At 33.2% G+C, this 16,764-nt stretch overlaps 1 protein-coding gene across 1 annotated transcript in view; it reads right to left on the bottom strand.

Annotated features, from left to right (window-relative positions):
- LOC123661262 (probable replication factor C subunit 1) overlaps positions 1-6,790 on the bottom strand; it is an 80,930-nt gene extending 74,140 nt beyond the window's left edge. Inside the window, exon 1 of the mRNA XM_045596250.1 lies at positions 6,403-6,790. The gene's annotated coding sequence lies outside the window, so the exon portion shown is untranslated. The remainder of the gene's footprint in view (positions 1-6,402) is intronic.
- Between the last annotated feature and the right edge of the window lie 9,974 nt (positions 6,791-16,764).

Here is a 16,764-nt window from a genome sequence, read left to right as displayed (position 1 = left end):
GTTGTATACATATTACATAATTTCGTGTAAGCTTTCAACGTCGACTTACTCCTGTAGTTTATTTCTGGAAAAGTCTGTAGGGCAAATAATTCAAATTTAGTTTACTAATAATTTAATTAAGTACTATACATTAAATTATAAACTTGTTTTTAGGAAAGGGACATAACATAATATAAATTAATTATTCTTATGTTAGAATATAAGTTGTCAGTCTTTTTTATTTCTTTAACACATAGATGATTCCAATTTAAAAATCGCAGATATTCGAATGGATTATCATTGAAATAACTTACGCAAATATTGTTCGACGTTGCTATGAATGCATTCTCTCCCCAGGCAATTGCGACGTAGCTTCGACAATTTATTGTTTGCATTTCTATTGAAACACATCCTATTGGCACAAACCTATTTGCGGATATTTATAGTATTTAAACTGGCATAAAAGAAAACTTAAAAGAAATATTATAGTTACATACGATTGTAGAATGTACTTCGATGCCCACGTAGCACACACTACCTTTGATTTACCCAATAATTGTTACTTGAGACCTAATATTTCTGTAACAAAATTGTATTTACGAAATTATTCCATGTAATCCATAAATAGAATATTATTTATATTACACACTGTGTTTTCCTCAATCTCAACTCGACTCTGTTTAATTTCATCGAAGCTTTATAAGTGAGATTGTATTTGTAATTTACATATCCTTGCAGGAAGCATTATGAAATTGATTTATTTGTTTCATTGTTATTATTTTTTTATCTATACTTATATAATAAAGCTGAAAAGGTTGTTAGTTTCAACGCGCTAATCTATGAAACTACTGGATAGAATTGAAAAATTCTTTATTTCTTGAATAGTCCATTTACCGAATAAGGCTATAGGCTATTTTTAACCGACTTCCAAAACAAGAGATCCAATCCTCTCAATTCGATTTTTTTTTCAAATGTATGTTACCTCAAAACTTTTGACTGTGTGGGCCGATTTCGATAATTTTTTATTTATTTATTTTTCATCGAAAGGTGATGCTTTTCTTGTGGTCCTATTTAAATTTGATCGAGATCTGATGACTACTTTTTGAGTAATCATTGATGACACGTATTTACTGGACTCTTTTTCGTGTACACCTATGTTTTATTAGTTGTCGATGTAATTAAAGTCGATTATTATTTTTTTTTGCGAGCAAATACAATAAATAACAAAAACACACGCTGTACACGCGGCACGCCAGTTCATATAATATATAAGCTATTGAATTTATTGTTTTATTTTAGATAACATTCAGTAATAAGAAAAATAATCTAATATATAAAATTCTCGTGTCGCGATGTTTGTAGTTAAACTCCTCCGAAACGGCTCGACCGATTCTCGTGAAATTTTGTGTGTATATTGGGTAGGTTTGAGAATCGAACAATATCTATTTTTCATCCCCCTAAATGTTAAGGGTAGTCCACCCTAATTTTTTTTTTTTAATTTTTAGATAAATTATTTATTTTTTATTTTATTATGATTTGGCGTTGAAAAATACATACAACCCTAAATTTTCACCCTTCTACCACCAACCCCTATTTTTAAATAGCGTTTAGCGGCAAGACAACGTTTGCCGAGTCAGCTATTTATTGAATATAAAATGATTCGATAAAAAAATCCGATTTAATGGCCAACGAAAACCATAGAGAATTCTAAGGTAAATGCAATCATGCAATCTTAAGAAACATTCGTCATTAGCTTTCGGACTCCGTGCACATTTATTTCGAGGGTATCCGTGAGGAAACAGCATTAAAGTTTATAACAAAACATTTAACAAGTTTACAGTCGAGCCAAGATAGTCCCGTCCCAACTCGCAGCTGTTATCGCGTGAGGAAACAAAACCACTTTGTAAACATGGATTTACGAAATAAAGTGAACCGTTACGTTTTTCGGTCACCACTCGCTTCGTTTCCTCTTATTGGGATTAAACGAAAGCCTCTCGTAATCGTGTTTGCTTTATTTATACATCAACATTTTACAAATAATATTAAGTACAGGAATTTACGGTTACACATAAATGGTGAGTGATGTTTTGTGGACTTTTAAAGTTCGCTAACAATTTAAAAATTCTATTCATTTTTAAGACGACAATTTTAACATTCGCACGGCAAAAATGTATAAGACAATAAATTATGATTTTATTTTTATATAAATACATAAATAAATTAAAAAAAAAGAAAATGTGTTTCCACGATTCATCACGGGTCTCGTTTTACTGAAGCAATAAAAAAGGGCTTAACAACCTTTTTACTTGATAAATAACTGTTTAAAATTATAAGGAGTTCATTGCCACTTGAACTCGACGCATTTTACTGTTTTTGCGATGATCAATATTTCTGACGATATTCCAGTTTTTTAGAAAAACAAGTGTTACTTTAGCCTATGCTTTTACGGACAAAGTAAAAAAATAGCATGTAAGTATGTATGTATAATAAATATTTCGAAAAGAAAATTTAGGATAATTTTCTTTCTTTTTAAAAGGAAAATTTACTATATACTGAGAACAATATCTCTCCAGAAGCGAAGCCGGTAGGCTGGAATATCGAATATAATTAGGATAAAAGCAAGCAATTATATTTGACCTTGAGGGAATAACTCCAGAATCTTCACAAAATATTGTTATTTAACTCTGTTTAATATCAAAACAATTACGAAACAACGCTAATAGCGTTAAAGTTGCCTTCTCCAAACGTCTTAGTTATACGCACTTTTGTTAACTGCAAGATAGAGTTGTGCTCGATGAAGTCTCTCTGCAGTTGGCCAAGTAACAGAACTTACTGCAACTATATTAATTTACTACTTACCCGATTGTAGTATCAAACTGTACAAACTTCATTGCCCTATCATATGATTTACACAACAACTGCAATATGTGTAAGCCCTGAAAAAAATGTCTTTAACTTAACTTTTCTATTGTTTTACTTCTTGTTCATACTCTCAAAAATTTTTAAAAGAATTAGTAACTATGTTACACAAAAGCGTATGCCAAACAATCTACACAAATTTAACATTGAAAGCTAAAAATGAATAATTATGGTTAGATACGGGCTACATTTACAGCAGATAAAAGCTCACAGCAAACAAAGGTCTAGTCTGACTAACTTAGACTGAACCATAACAATTTATTGTTATTATTACTAACTCTTGTGCTGTGGTTACGGCAGTAAAGAATATAGCAACCCCCTATTTTCCCGTGGGTGTCGTAAGAGGCGACTAAGGGTTAACCCAGTTCCACTACCACATTTGACCATAAAAAGCCGACCGATGACGGGATAACCGTCCAACTGCTGGCTTTGAAATACACAGGCCAAAAACGAGCAGCAGCGTCTTCGATGCGACAAAGCCTGCCCCGCGGTCACCAACCCGCCTGGCCAGCGTAGTGACTATGGGCATCACACATGAGTTCACGCCATTTTTCGCGCGAACTTGTGGAGGCCTATGTCCAGCAGTGGACTGCGATAGGCTGAAGTGATTACTAACTCTACAGTTGTAATTAAAGCTATATTTATTTCATTTATAACAGGTTATCAATGTATACTATAAATGAAACATTTTGAGTTAATACCACATTACGGTAGTTGACACAATTTAGTTTTTACACTTTTGTTCCACTGCCAAATAACTGTGATATATGTCGTTTCACTATGAGGGCAGAGTTATCCAGTTTAATTAGAGGACACAAGAAACAATTACAATGGATATATCAGTATAAGATTTGTATAAATCCCGTCTCGTCTTCTGCTAGATTACTCACTGTTGACTTACTTGCTGAACTGTAATTATTTTGTTCAAGTAATTTGATTATTTACCTATCTTACATTTTTCGGAATTAATTTTGATATAGGTACCTGTAAAATGATACGATCGGTGAGATTAAAATCTCGTTTAGAAGCTCACAAACTGAACGTCAAAACCAATCGAAGATGGCCGATAAAAGCGTTTACCTCGCAAATCCCATTAATCGCAGGACAAGGAAAATATTTTACTCGACGGCTGGTTTTCGTAATATTACTATGGACGATTTATAATATAATATTTGAAAATCTCTTGACATTATCAATATTTCGAAGATGAAATAAAATCTTGTTCTTTATTTCCAAATTTATTTTTCCCGTATGAAATTCTTGATAAGGGGTGTCAGTGAGGACACAGAGAAATCAAGTTCAGAGAGTTTGCAAGCCAATCCTCAGTTTGTGGCGTCCGAGAAGGGTCAAGTATTTGTTTGGAAATCAAATACTCATCTCCTGTCCTGTTTGTCTGTGTCTGAATTGTTTTAGGATTCCAATGCTTCGCTACAAACTTAGATAAAGTTATCTTATTTAATTTACCAGCTAATGTAACTTTAACTAATATATACATCATTTCATTAATAAGATAAAGTAATATTATCAGTAGAAATCATTGCTATTATTTATTATTTAAGAATACACCTTTAATCGATAATAGCAAAAATTTTTTATCTGTATTTTCAATTGAAAATAGATTTTATAAAGAGAAATAGAACTTTAAAACAATTGAAATATATACATATATATATATTTTTTTTTATAAACGATCACAGACATTTAAATTCGTTTCTCTAAAACAAGTTTAAATAATATTTTATGTATCTTCGATCTTTGATAACAAACTTATCCCGCGTTTGTATAAAATGTGTTAAAAAAAATTTATACCTTTCCAAGAAATCCCACCTATTATTATGGACTATGACTGTAAACAATCTCAGAACATGAATTATTCGAAATAAAATTTCGCACAGCTTTATTATTTTCGGGTTATTACCTTATTTGATATATTTTAAATCTTTAATTATACTATTTACAGAGAAACGAATATTAATTTAGTGTCATAACATAATTTTGACAAAGGGTATCTTGGTGAATCTAATTATCAAGATACCCTTAGTCATCATCAATCGTTGAATTCGGTTAGAATAAACGGGTTATATTAATTAGTGAGTAATGCAAGCAAACATTAGGTTGCAAATTTAGCTAAGTAAAGTTAATGAAACTCGAAAACTGGTTTATCTGCATCACGATCATAGTTCTTATATATTTTTGACTTAATTTTTTTTTGAGTAATAGAGTAATTTGAAATGGTAGATTTATTATACCTATAACAATATTATATATAGATGTTGAACATTTTATCCTGTTATCGTTTTAAATTCTATAATACAGAAAATGAAAGTCGTTAATCATATTACATACTTAAATAATACAGAATATTATAAAGTTTAATTAATAGAAAGAATAAGTGATCATACATTTAACGCATTCGTTAAAACCGTAAAAGGTCTGATTTATTAGAACAATAAATAAAAACTTACGATTTTCATTCACTATCAATATTATATTACAATCCTGTGTCATTTGTCTCAAGCACTTGTCAACACAATATTCGCGGTGGGTCGTCCACAAGGTACCCACGTGCGACGCGGGCGGGTACTAAATGTCTAACTGCGCGGAGTGGATGCGCAATGCCCTTAACATACCCCCTTATTAACATTACCTACCGAACCCTTAGACAAAGAACTTCCAATCAATTAAGGTCAAATTCCCGCGCCACGGATACCAAGCTCTACTTAAGGCGATGAAAAGCATTGAATCGACTTTCAAACGCTCCAAACTATGTTCATGGTTTAACACTGGCGTATGACGCGGTAAAAGAAGAAAAACGCGCAATATGCGGCTGAAAGGAGACGGTTATATACAGATTAGCTGTCCGTTCGAGTGAGATGGCTTCAGTCATTTTGTAAGCTGATAACCAGAGGCAGCGAACAGAGCGAGGGGAACCATATTCTGGCGCGACTCTGCATGAATGTAATGAATTAAGATTCATTCGTATAAGCAAGATTGTGCGAACCTTTGAATCATTTAATGCAACGCAAAATCTGCGTTGGTCTAAATAGTTTTATTAGTTCATTCGGAAACTAATTAATGTTAAAGATGTCGTTATCAATTAACTTATTAGTACGGTTAATTTTAAAATAAATGTCTCTGTACTGTACGTATAAATTATGATAGGTATGACCGTAACAAAGGGTCAGTATAAGGGAAAATATTGTACTAACAAGAATTAAATTGACTGAAGTCTTAAGATCTACGAAAAAAAGCAAAAAAAAGGTAACCAACAAGTACAAAAGATTGTAACTACGTCTATATTATTTGCACTCTAAGCTATATTATCCCTATCGATTCAAGGATACATCTTTACACCAAAATACATGCGCTACAATATAAAGATCTACCTACGTTTTAAAACAAAGCAATTGTGAAACGAGACCAAATCGGTACTTATTGTGTGCATATGGTCGCATTGGCGATTACAATTACACACTCATTGGAGGTACAGAAGGTGATTTTTACCTATACATCCGTGGAAATGCAATCCATCATTGGATCCTCTCGTATCCACGGTCGCGGCACGCACACACAAGGCGCCAGCGCGCACACTAGCGCACTACAACTCCTCACGCGAAGGGAAAATCTTCACACACGACACAGATAAACATGTCAACTGCTAGACATTGTTACCCTAACGTCCTTGCACGTTATTCACCACATAATCACCATTCCACACATATTATAACACAAACAGCTTAAACGAACACAGAAACACCCGATAATTTCGCAATATCACTCGCGTTCGAGTCACGAAGACGATGGTTTCGTCAAAAATACGCGTAGATGTTATAGAGACGACCGGGCAACTGTTCTCCCCGCCCTGTTCCAGAGGCGAATGGCGCCGCCATATTGAATCTCGCTTCAAGGGTGCACAGTGGAGCATCTAGCGGCGAGCAAAGAAATTAAATTTGTGTGCCCCTTAGAAGGTACGCACGGGAACTCCTTTTTTCAATTTAAAAATTTTTATACAAATAGAAAATTACTTTTAATAAGATATGAATTTAAAATTGCATTAGAATACATTATTTGTGGAAAAAAAAACAATTTTTGTTCATTGGTTAAATTGCTTTGCTCACGATACGATGTAATACCAGCTACTTTCGACAGAGAGCGCTGCTTGAACAAATTCCTACTGTTTTATGACTATGTAAATAAAGATATTTATGTTTTTTTTTGTATTGCAGCACATCCCGTCAGTATCACGCGATTCAGTCAGCTTTATTAAATTAACACCGTTTAATTTATGGCCTTCATTATAATATTTTGCGCGCGATACGGTTAATTTTGTCTAACCAACGTCTGATTATGTATTCAGGCTACAATATCAAGTTCTAATTTTATATTATTATATTGAATACATTTAAATCAAAAGCTTAATTACACTGAAAGCTTTATATTGACATTACAATTACATAAAATTATGTACTTTATAATAATTATTTACGAAAATGACTTCACAAATAAGGCTAGAATTTTTTTGATTAAAAACCGTATAAAAAAAAATTTAAGATGAAAAAATAAAGTATTTAAAAATAAAGTACGTTACGTATTTATAAATTTGAACAACTTTCCAAGTCTGTTGATCACTTAGTATAATGAGTTTTTATTTTATTTAAGTGTCACTGTAAATCTATTCTTAATATTATAAAGCTGAAGAGTTTGTTTGTTTGTTTGAACGTGCTAATCTCAGGAACTACTGGTCCGATTTGAAAAATTCTTTCAGTGTTAATTTTTTTTTCAAATTAACGCGTGTAAAACCGCGGCGCACAGCTAGTGTTGAAATAAATTATTTTCATACTTTGTTTGTATGCAAAAGTATAAAATATAATTACCAAAAATAAATTATAATGGTTGGCAACCATAAATACGCCACTGTTAGTTACCTAATAATTTTATTTATATAAAAGTTATACAATCTTAAGTCATAGGTTTTTGCAAAACCAGTCTGCTCCGACTTCCGGTACCTTAGGTCATTAACCAAAATGACGGCAATGTAGACTGTGACGTGAAAAATAGAATAAATGCGGGATGGATGAAATGGCGACAGGTCTCTGGAACAGCTTGTGATCCACGAATGCCCCTTAAATTTAAGCGAAAAATCTATAATACGATCATAAGAACTGTCGTAATGTATGGATCACAATGTTGGGCAACGAAAGTGACGGTTTTTTTTATATAATTAGATAGTCTTGCGTTTGACCACTATTTTACCTGTTAAGTGAGAATGTGGTCTAAGTTGGAGCACGCTTGCCTAAAAGTAGCCTATTCACTCGCGACATAAAGATCCCCAGATTGTAGCTATCCGGAAACACAGACGCTGGTAGAGTTCCATTCTTTAGCCGTACGCATCAAGAATGTACTAGCGAATCGCTTAGTGCGTATAGTGGGTATGTCAACCATATAAGGGTGACGTAACGCAGTGAGTCTGGTTGTTCAAAGGTGAAAGTAGAGTGCAAGCAGCCGAAATAAGAATGCTAAGATAGATGTGTGGAGTGACGAGGAAAGATCGGATTAGAAATGAGTATATAAGGGAAAGTTTGAAAGTAGCAACCGTGACGATGAGGATGAAAATCAGGAGCAATAGGATAGCGTGGTATGGGTATGTAATGAAGAGTGGTGAGCGCTATATTATATGTTAGAGATGAATGTCGAAGGACAAAAAGCGATCGGCAGACCAAAAAAGCGACGGATGGATTGAGTGAGTGAGGATATGGGAAAGAAAGGAGTAAGCGCTGAAGTGACGAACAATAGAGAGTAATGGAAGAAGAAAACATGTTGTGCCGACCCTACATAAGTAGGATAAGGGCAGGAAGATGATGAGATATTATAAAAAATAATACATCAAAAAAATTTGTCTTTTGGTTACCGTCATCACTCTTTGGAGTTTATATACTTAAAAACAAAATCAAAAACAGCATTAATTCAAATAGGCCCCAAGAGCACTTTCGAATCGGCATTTTACAAATTAAAACTTTAAAAATAAATTATTATTTTTGTAAAAGTAAAGCTACCACCACTGATTCGAAATCTAGATTATGCAGAGAAGAATCGGAAAGAAACTCCCCAGTTACTCTTTTGAAAAATAATATATATACTGTGTTTTAGTACAAAATTAGTGATATCTTGCATGAAATACAGCGTCACTAAGTCCACGCATCTTTATTAACTATGTAATCCTGCACCGAATAATAAGCTTCAATAATTCACAAGGGATCTCATATTAGATAAATACGTATTTTTATTTATAGCACATTTTTAGCTAGGCAATCGTTTGATTAGATTAATTTTCAAATATAATATTTAACTTGTATAGATTTGAAACACATATATATACATGTATGTATATATACATATATACACATATATGTATATATATATATACATCTGACCATTATTTGATTTTTAGACTAAGAACCTGTTACACCAGTTGCTGATAACGTTATCTCATACATAAGTGACCGACAGGATTTATTAGCAAGTGGTAAAACAGGCGTTTAGGGTTTAGTCAACTAATGGAAATACCAGTATTTAAAAACATCTGACAGAGATAGTAGAATTTGACAGTGAAACGATTCTGTGTAAAAGCCACTAAAATTTGCGAGAAACGAGATAGTACGCAAGATAGAATGAGTAAGTGAATTTTAAAAGAAATGTCGCGGTTTCAACTTTGGACTAGGGTTGCTAAATTTTTAATGACTAAATTTGTTTCATCTTGAATAAGAAAAACAGAATAAATGTGCAAGATTGCGAGATTTTATGTTACTCGCACATCCACCAATCCTTAAATAGCAGAAGATATCTTCGCCCAAAGAGTATTTGGTTAAGTTCACGCGCAAGGTGAAAGCAAAGGCAAATGTATGAAACTGTATGGCGCATGCCACTACCAATAAGTACAGAGTTAGTCACAGGGATATTGGCGACGAATTTGAAAAACAAATCTGTTTTGGTTAAGGATTGGATGCCTATAATTTGCCTGCCCAGTCTATTTGATAACTAGTTGCAAAAATTCCGATTAGTGATTTTTAATTATACCTACTATATTATTGGTAACAAGTATCATTGCTTTCAGTAATTTTATAGTGGAATCATTAACTTGATTATATTCGTCGCACTTCACTAGATTGATTTTCGATTAGATCTCATTAATGTAATACAATTTTACCTGCTTTATTGTGAAGTTATTTTCGCTTCGCACGTCGTCAGTTTCCGTGACCAAAGAGGTTTGAAAAATTAATTCGTTTTGTATAAATATAGAAGAATTAAGAAACTAGTAAAATATCTTTGTATGTTGATAGGTACTCTACATGAAGATAAAATTAGATATCTCAGAATTAAAGTAATGTAGGCATTGACAAACCACAACATCTGCGGGTTAGTGGGTTACGATTTTCATAAACTGTTCCCAAATTTCTTCACAAAGATGCAAGTTTCTACGAGTAGATTAAAGGTACTTTCCACAACCGTGAACAAACTATTGTTAAGTGTGTTTATATATTACTGTTGTTTTTCAAACTCTTATTTCGATCACGATTCAGCTTGTAACATTCCACTGTTGGACATACATCTTTTTCTCTATATAGGAGAAGGTTTAGAGTTTAATCCATCACACTGGTCCACTGCGAGTTGACGGATAATTTTCCAACTATGAGTTACAATCAAAATCAGTTATTTATGATAATAACCTAGAACTACCGCTTAACGTACTTTCCGAGGCAAGGTGGGAAGACCAATAAAGACGTGTGTCGACATTTAAACTGGAGAGAAATATTTGTAAATACAAAATGCATCGCGAAAATAACTTTATTCAAATAGACTTCGAAAGCACATTCGTATCATCATCTCACAGATTAAAACTTTAATTTTATCGTTAAATATTTCGATGGGCATAGTAAAAGTTGATGTTAGATGGATAAATTTTATAATTTACGGATTAACTTGTTGGTTGATCCGACTGAAATAAGGGGATGCTTTATCTTTTAACGACTCCACTATCCATCCTATTGTAAAATGGTATACTTAGGCTAATGAAAAGATGTCAAGAATAAAGAGTTCATTTTAGTTTATTTTTTTATTCAAGAAAGACTTGCTCGCTCGCTTTAGCCTATCGCAGTCTACTGCTTGATTTAGGCCTCAAGTTCACGTCCAACTTCCCGATTTTCCGCAGGTCTTGTCCAGCCCATATCGGCGATCTCATACTTATAACAAGTTTTTTTTTTTTTAAATAATAATTAGATCGAATTACAAATCTTGCTGAAATAATTTCGTGAGCCAAATTTTTGCATTCGTATGCGTTACAAAAATTGATAAGTAATAATAGAAAACTTTGTTGTATTATAGTAGCTAAATTATTTATTTCTTAAATATTATAATATAGATATAGCTTATTTATTTATTTATTTATTCAGAAAACCAACAGCTTCTTATATACTATTCTTATCATAAAGCATATTACAAAAAATCAAGCCAATAACAGGTTTCCCTAAAGTTAACAAATTGTGGAGATATCGTTGACAAAAAAGAAAACAACAGTCACAATCAGTACATTCTGATACACAAAAAATGCTTATAAGAGAATTTCTATGTTGAGATGCAGTTAACTTACACGTAACAATATACATATATAAATACATAGTAAAAGAGGCATATATAAAGAGAGCTACACATCATACATATACAGATACATAATATATACTTATAGTTTATACATTGTTACGGTGACTCAGATAGTATTTTTATTATATTGGTTTTAAATATCCATAATATTTTAGACTTTGTGAAGATGTCGACGTTTTTAAATAATGTGTTATACGTATGAGGGAGTCTCAGTAATAGCGAGTTTTTTAAATAATTCGAATAATGTTGAGGAACTTCTAACATAGATGTATTACGGGTACGATATTTAGGAACTCGGAAACCTATTTTAGATACTAGGTGTGGGCAATCAAGCTTACTATTTATTATTTCATAGAGCAGACCCATATCCAAAAGAATACGTCTCTGCTCAAACGAAAGCATTTCATGTTCCGCGCAACCATCTTCATAACTCTCACAAAATTTACGACACCGAAACTTTTAAATGTTTATGAATATATAAATGTTTTATGATTTTTTTTTTTTTTTGTATATGTTCTAGGCGGTTCTGATAAATGCGGTATTGAGGTGACCATATAGGGCTAGCATACTCTAAAATGCTCCGTACATAAGCAAAATAAACACACTTAATAGCTGATATATTTGTAAAAGGTTTATGTTACATATTAGTTTTATATTTTTAGTATAGGGTAGATTCGGAATGAGCGCCCGAGCGCTCGATAATGTACTCATTCCTAATATACGTTCTGTTCGATACATGTCTTTTATTTATCACTGGCGACGAGGTAAATTAATAGCTTTCGGTGAAGTAAATTTTTATTAATAGTGAAGTGGTAACATTTGAACTAAAATGTCGGTTGGTAAAATTCGAGAATTCGATATTAAGAATGGGAATTGGTCCGCGTATATCGATCGCGTGGAGATGTATTTTGTGGCGAACAAAATAACGGTCGATTTGAAATTACCGACGTTAATAGCGTTAATCGGGGAAGAAGCTTACGAGTTATTGTCAACTTTAACGAGTCCAAGGAAACCGTCAGAACTATCGTACGGGGAGGTAGTAGATATATTAAAGAAACATTTACAACCAAAGCCGTCGGAAATGGCCGAGAGGTATAGGTTCAGACAAAGGCGGCAACGGCCGGGCGAAACTATAGCGGATTACGTGGCAGACTTAAAAAAATTGTCACGCTATTGTGAATTCAAGGCCGGCCTGGAAGAGAATCTCAGGGATCAGTTTGTGTGCGGGTTACGCAGTGAGCTCGTACGACAGAGGTTATTCGCGGAAGATAATCTAGACTTTAAAAAAGCACTAGCATTGGCGAATACTCTAGAGACGGCGGAGCGGGATGCCGAGGCCGTAGATGGAAGCCGAGTACAAAAATATGACGAAGGAATCACCGAAAGCGTACAAAAAGTAGATATACATGCTGCGTTATGTCGTTTCTTATTAGCTTATAGAAACACACCACACTACACAACCGGGGAAAGTCCAGCTAAAATGTTGTTAGGGCGTAGCTTGCGCATGCGTTTAGATTGTTTGAAACCAGACCAGGGAGAACGAGTAAGAGTGCGCCAGAAGCAACTCGAATCGGCTTCGAGTGGCGTGGTTAGGCAGTTTAATACGGGTGACCCAGTTTGGTCTAGGGAATATCATAAGCCTGACAAATGGACGGCAGGAACGATTATAGACAGATTAGGTAGAACTAATTATAAAGTTAAATCTATCAATGGAACGGAGGTACATAGGCACGTAGACCAATTACGGTCGCGAGCGTTAAATAACACAAACAAAAACACGGAACAGGCGCATTCTGCGTTGAGTGATATCGGACGACACTTGATTCCGTCGGGCAGACGATCCCGCCCTTCTCTGTTGTTTCCAGTCGACCACGATAAAACGGCAGACGGAACGAATGAGAACGGGGAGACTGCCAAGGTGCCGTCACCAGTTCAAGAAAGAGCGAACGAAGAGGAAAATTCATTTTCGCCTAACCCGGTGGTACCCAATGTGCAGGAGGCAGGTACTCATGCTCCGGAAGTAATTAATAAGGATAATCAACAGATTAGTTTACGACGCATACGAAAACCTGTAAAACGATATGGAATTGATGATAATCCCACATGAAGTTGTTTAACTAGTTGATAGATATTTTTTATTGTATATAATTAGTAATTAAGTAGCATGTATTTTTTGTATTTGTCAATTAAGTTTGTAGGTTAATTGTTAACCATAACTGTATATAATTATAATAAAATTAGTATTATAGGCACTTCAATTAAGGGTGAAGGTGTTACATATTAGTTTTATATTTTTAGTATAGGGTAGATTCGGAATGAGCGCCCGAGCGCTCGATAATGTACTCATTCCTAATATACGTTCTGTTCGATACATGTCTTTTATTTATCAGTTTACACACGCGAAGAACAAATCCCAGGTTTTTATATGCTTTCATTAGTATATTTTCTATATGATCTGATAGTATCATTTTTTGATCAAAGTAGACCCCCAAATCTCTCAAACTTTGTTTTCTGTTAATTTGTTCGCCAATAAAATGATAGCTATATAGAATAGGCTTTGGTTTCCGCGTAAATGAGATGCATTCACACTTGCCAGCGTTGACTGTTATATTATTATCTATATAAAAGTTATATAAATTATTAAGGTCGCATTGCAACGATAAACAATCCTGTATGGTATTAATTACATAAAAAATCTTTTTGTCATCAGCGTACATAAGATAGTTACAATGCTTCAAACTTGAACCAATATCAAACAAATATACATTGTAGAATAGTGGTCCTAAATGTGAGCCCTGTGGAACACCTGTTGGAATTTTGACGTAATTTGAGCGATATCCAGCCATGACTACCACCTGAGAACGATTTGTCAAATATGACTTTACCCACCGAAGTAAGTCCCCGTGGATACCCAGAATTTGTAATTTATGTAACAGGATCACGTGATCCACACGATCAAAAGCCAATAGCTCATTTTTGATCGCGCCTTTGGATCCTAGTACTCCTTCTTCCTATCTGAAACAGTAAAGATATTAAGACAAGATTATTAGTAGTTAGACCGTACATAGCTCATCAAGCATCTTAACTTATTAATTATGAGGTCGCGGTTAAATATTTATGAGGTCGCCGTCAAAAAAATCAAACTTTGTTATGATTTAAATAATGTCATTAGAAGTTGTTTAAACTTGCTGACCGCCACATTCATAAGAGTTTTAACCGATATTGATACATATTGCACATGTTCAAAAGCTTATTAGTAAGCGCGAGGGTTGTCACTGATATTATTTTCAACATTTTAATGAAATTTAACACAGATATGTAACTTTGTGCAACTTAAAATATAGGTTGTATTTTATTTCGATGTTTATAATACTATATTCACAAGAAAAATAAAGCGGTACGAAATTTCCCAGGTTTCTTGCAAGAGACGTTGTAGGATAAACGTCGCTCTCAGGACAAGTCTCAGTATCACTGCTCAGCATTACTATTTCACACAATTTTACTCCCCGTATTTTTACACACCACAAACCTTAGGTACATAGTTTTTTTAAAGAATTAACCCCAACATTCAAACACAATCCATTTATACAATTGAATAAAAACAAAACATATACTGAATGGCTTCAAAACTAGTGGTATGCTGTTTAACACAATTTTTTTTTGTATCGTAATAAGTATAACAAACATCAATACCTAAACTTTATGGCTTTTTTTTGCAGCTTGAAACGTGATGATAGTAGCGAAGCTAGAAATTCGAATTCGCTTTTTAAAGCAAAGACATTTTTTTATGGCAGCACTTTATAAAACATGTTTCAATAATTGTGTTTGTTCGCAAATGAAAAAAAAACCGACAACATTTCATCGACAACTAATACAACGTAAGCAGACGAAAAATTAACAAACGCAACTACGATTTTCGAGGGTTTTCCTCGATTTCTATGGAGTTCCATCATCAGATCCTGGTTTCCTTATCATGGTGCCACACTTAGGGTATTTCTTTCCCAACAAAAAAGATTCATACACGACAAAATTGTCCCCGAACATACATAAAAATATATATATACGTATATACACGGTCAAATTGAGTAACCTCCTCCTTTTTGAAGTCGGTTAAAAAGAAATCTCATCTTACCGAAACAAAATACTAATATATGTGTCTATACTGAAGAATATAAATGAATTGTAGATAATTATAGGTACGTAATCTCAAGACATATTTCTATAACATAAATTTCTAAAAGAAAATGTTAACAAAGTCAAATATCACAATCAATATCACCATCATAATCAAGCGACTAATATTGTTCGTTACAGTAACAACATCAAATAACAATCGTGGTTAAATAATTATTAAGAATACGATAATTATATATGTATACAAATAGATAAAAATCTTCGCTCCACTTTCCAAACACGATATGAGTTACGCACGAACATATAAACTTATTGCCTTCACTTGTGGTAATAAAACTGTTTAGCTATTAACGTTACGCAACCCGCCCTGTACTGCTTCCAAATTAAACACACTTGATTCATTAACAGTTTGCGTTACAACGAAATGTGTTTTGTGAAGCAATATTAGAAATAATAGGGCTATAAAACACACATTTATAATTAAAATACGTGTTAATCGTTGATCGTCGATGTCTACATGCGAATGTAATAAATCAAGATTACAAACGTATTGGTCAAATATTTGGTAATTAACAAAACAAGTATAAAATATTACCATTTATTGATTATATATTTATGTAGCTGGGTTTTATAATATAAATTGAAGAATCTCATAGTCTAAACAATCCAATAAGAGTATTATAAAATATTTAGCGATTTCTTTAACTTTTACTATGTTTATTATTTTTAACACGAAATTATAAATGCTAAAGTAAAAAAAAAATCTAATGAAAATGAAGTTGTTTAGTAATATACTAATTCCAATATTTTTTAATAATTTACAAATTAATCAATGGATTCATTTATAATCAAAAAGTAATTATATATTGTAGTAGTATACGTCAAGACGGATTTATAATACGAAGAGCCCACTCTATTTTACTAGGTATATAAGATGGGTGTGCTCCAAACTGTAAATGATGATAAACAAAACATTTATGCTGTGGTGTACAAACAGTGTAGGTATATTGTTAATATGGATGAATACAATAGAATATTAAAAAAACGGAAACTTTAACGTAGTTACAAATTATTTGC

Source organism: Melitaea cinxia, chromosome 16 (genome assembly GCF_905220565.1).
Source record: "Melitaea cinxia chromosome 16, ilMelCinx1.1, whole genome shotgun sequence".
Lineage (NCBI taxonomy): Eukaryota > Metazoa > Arthropoda > Insecta > Lepidoptera > Nymphalidae > Melitaea > Melitaea cinxia.
This window is presented reverse-complemented; position numbering and strand designations above follow the sequence as displayed.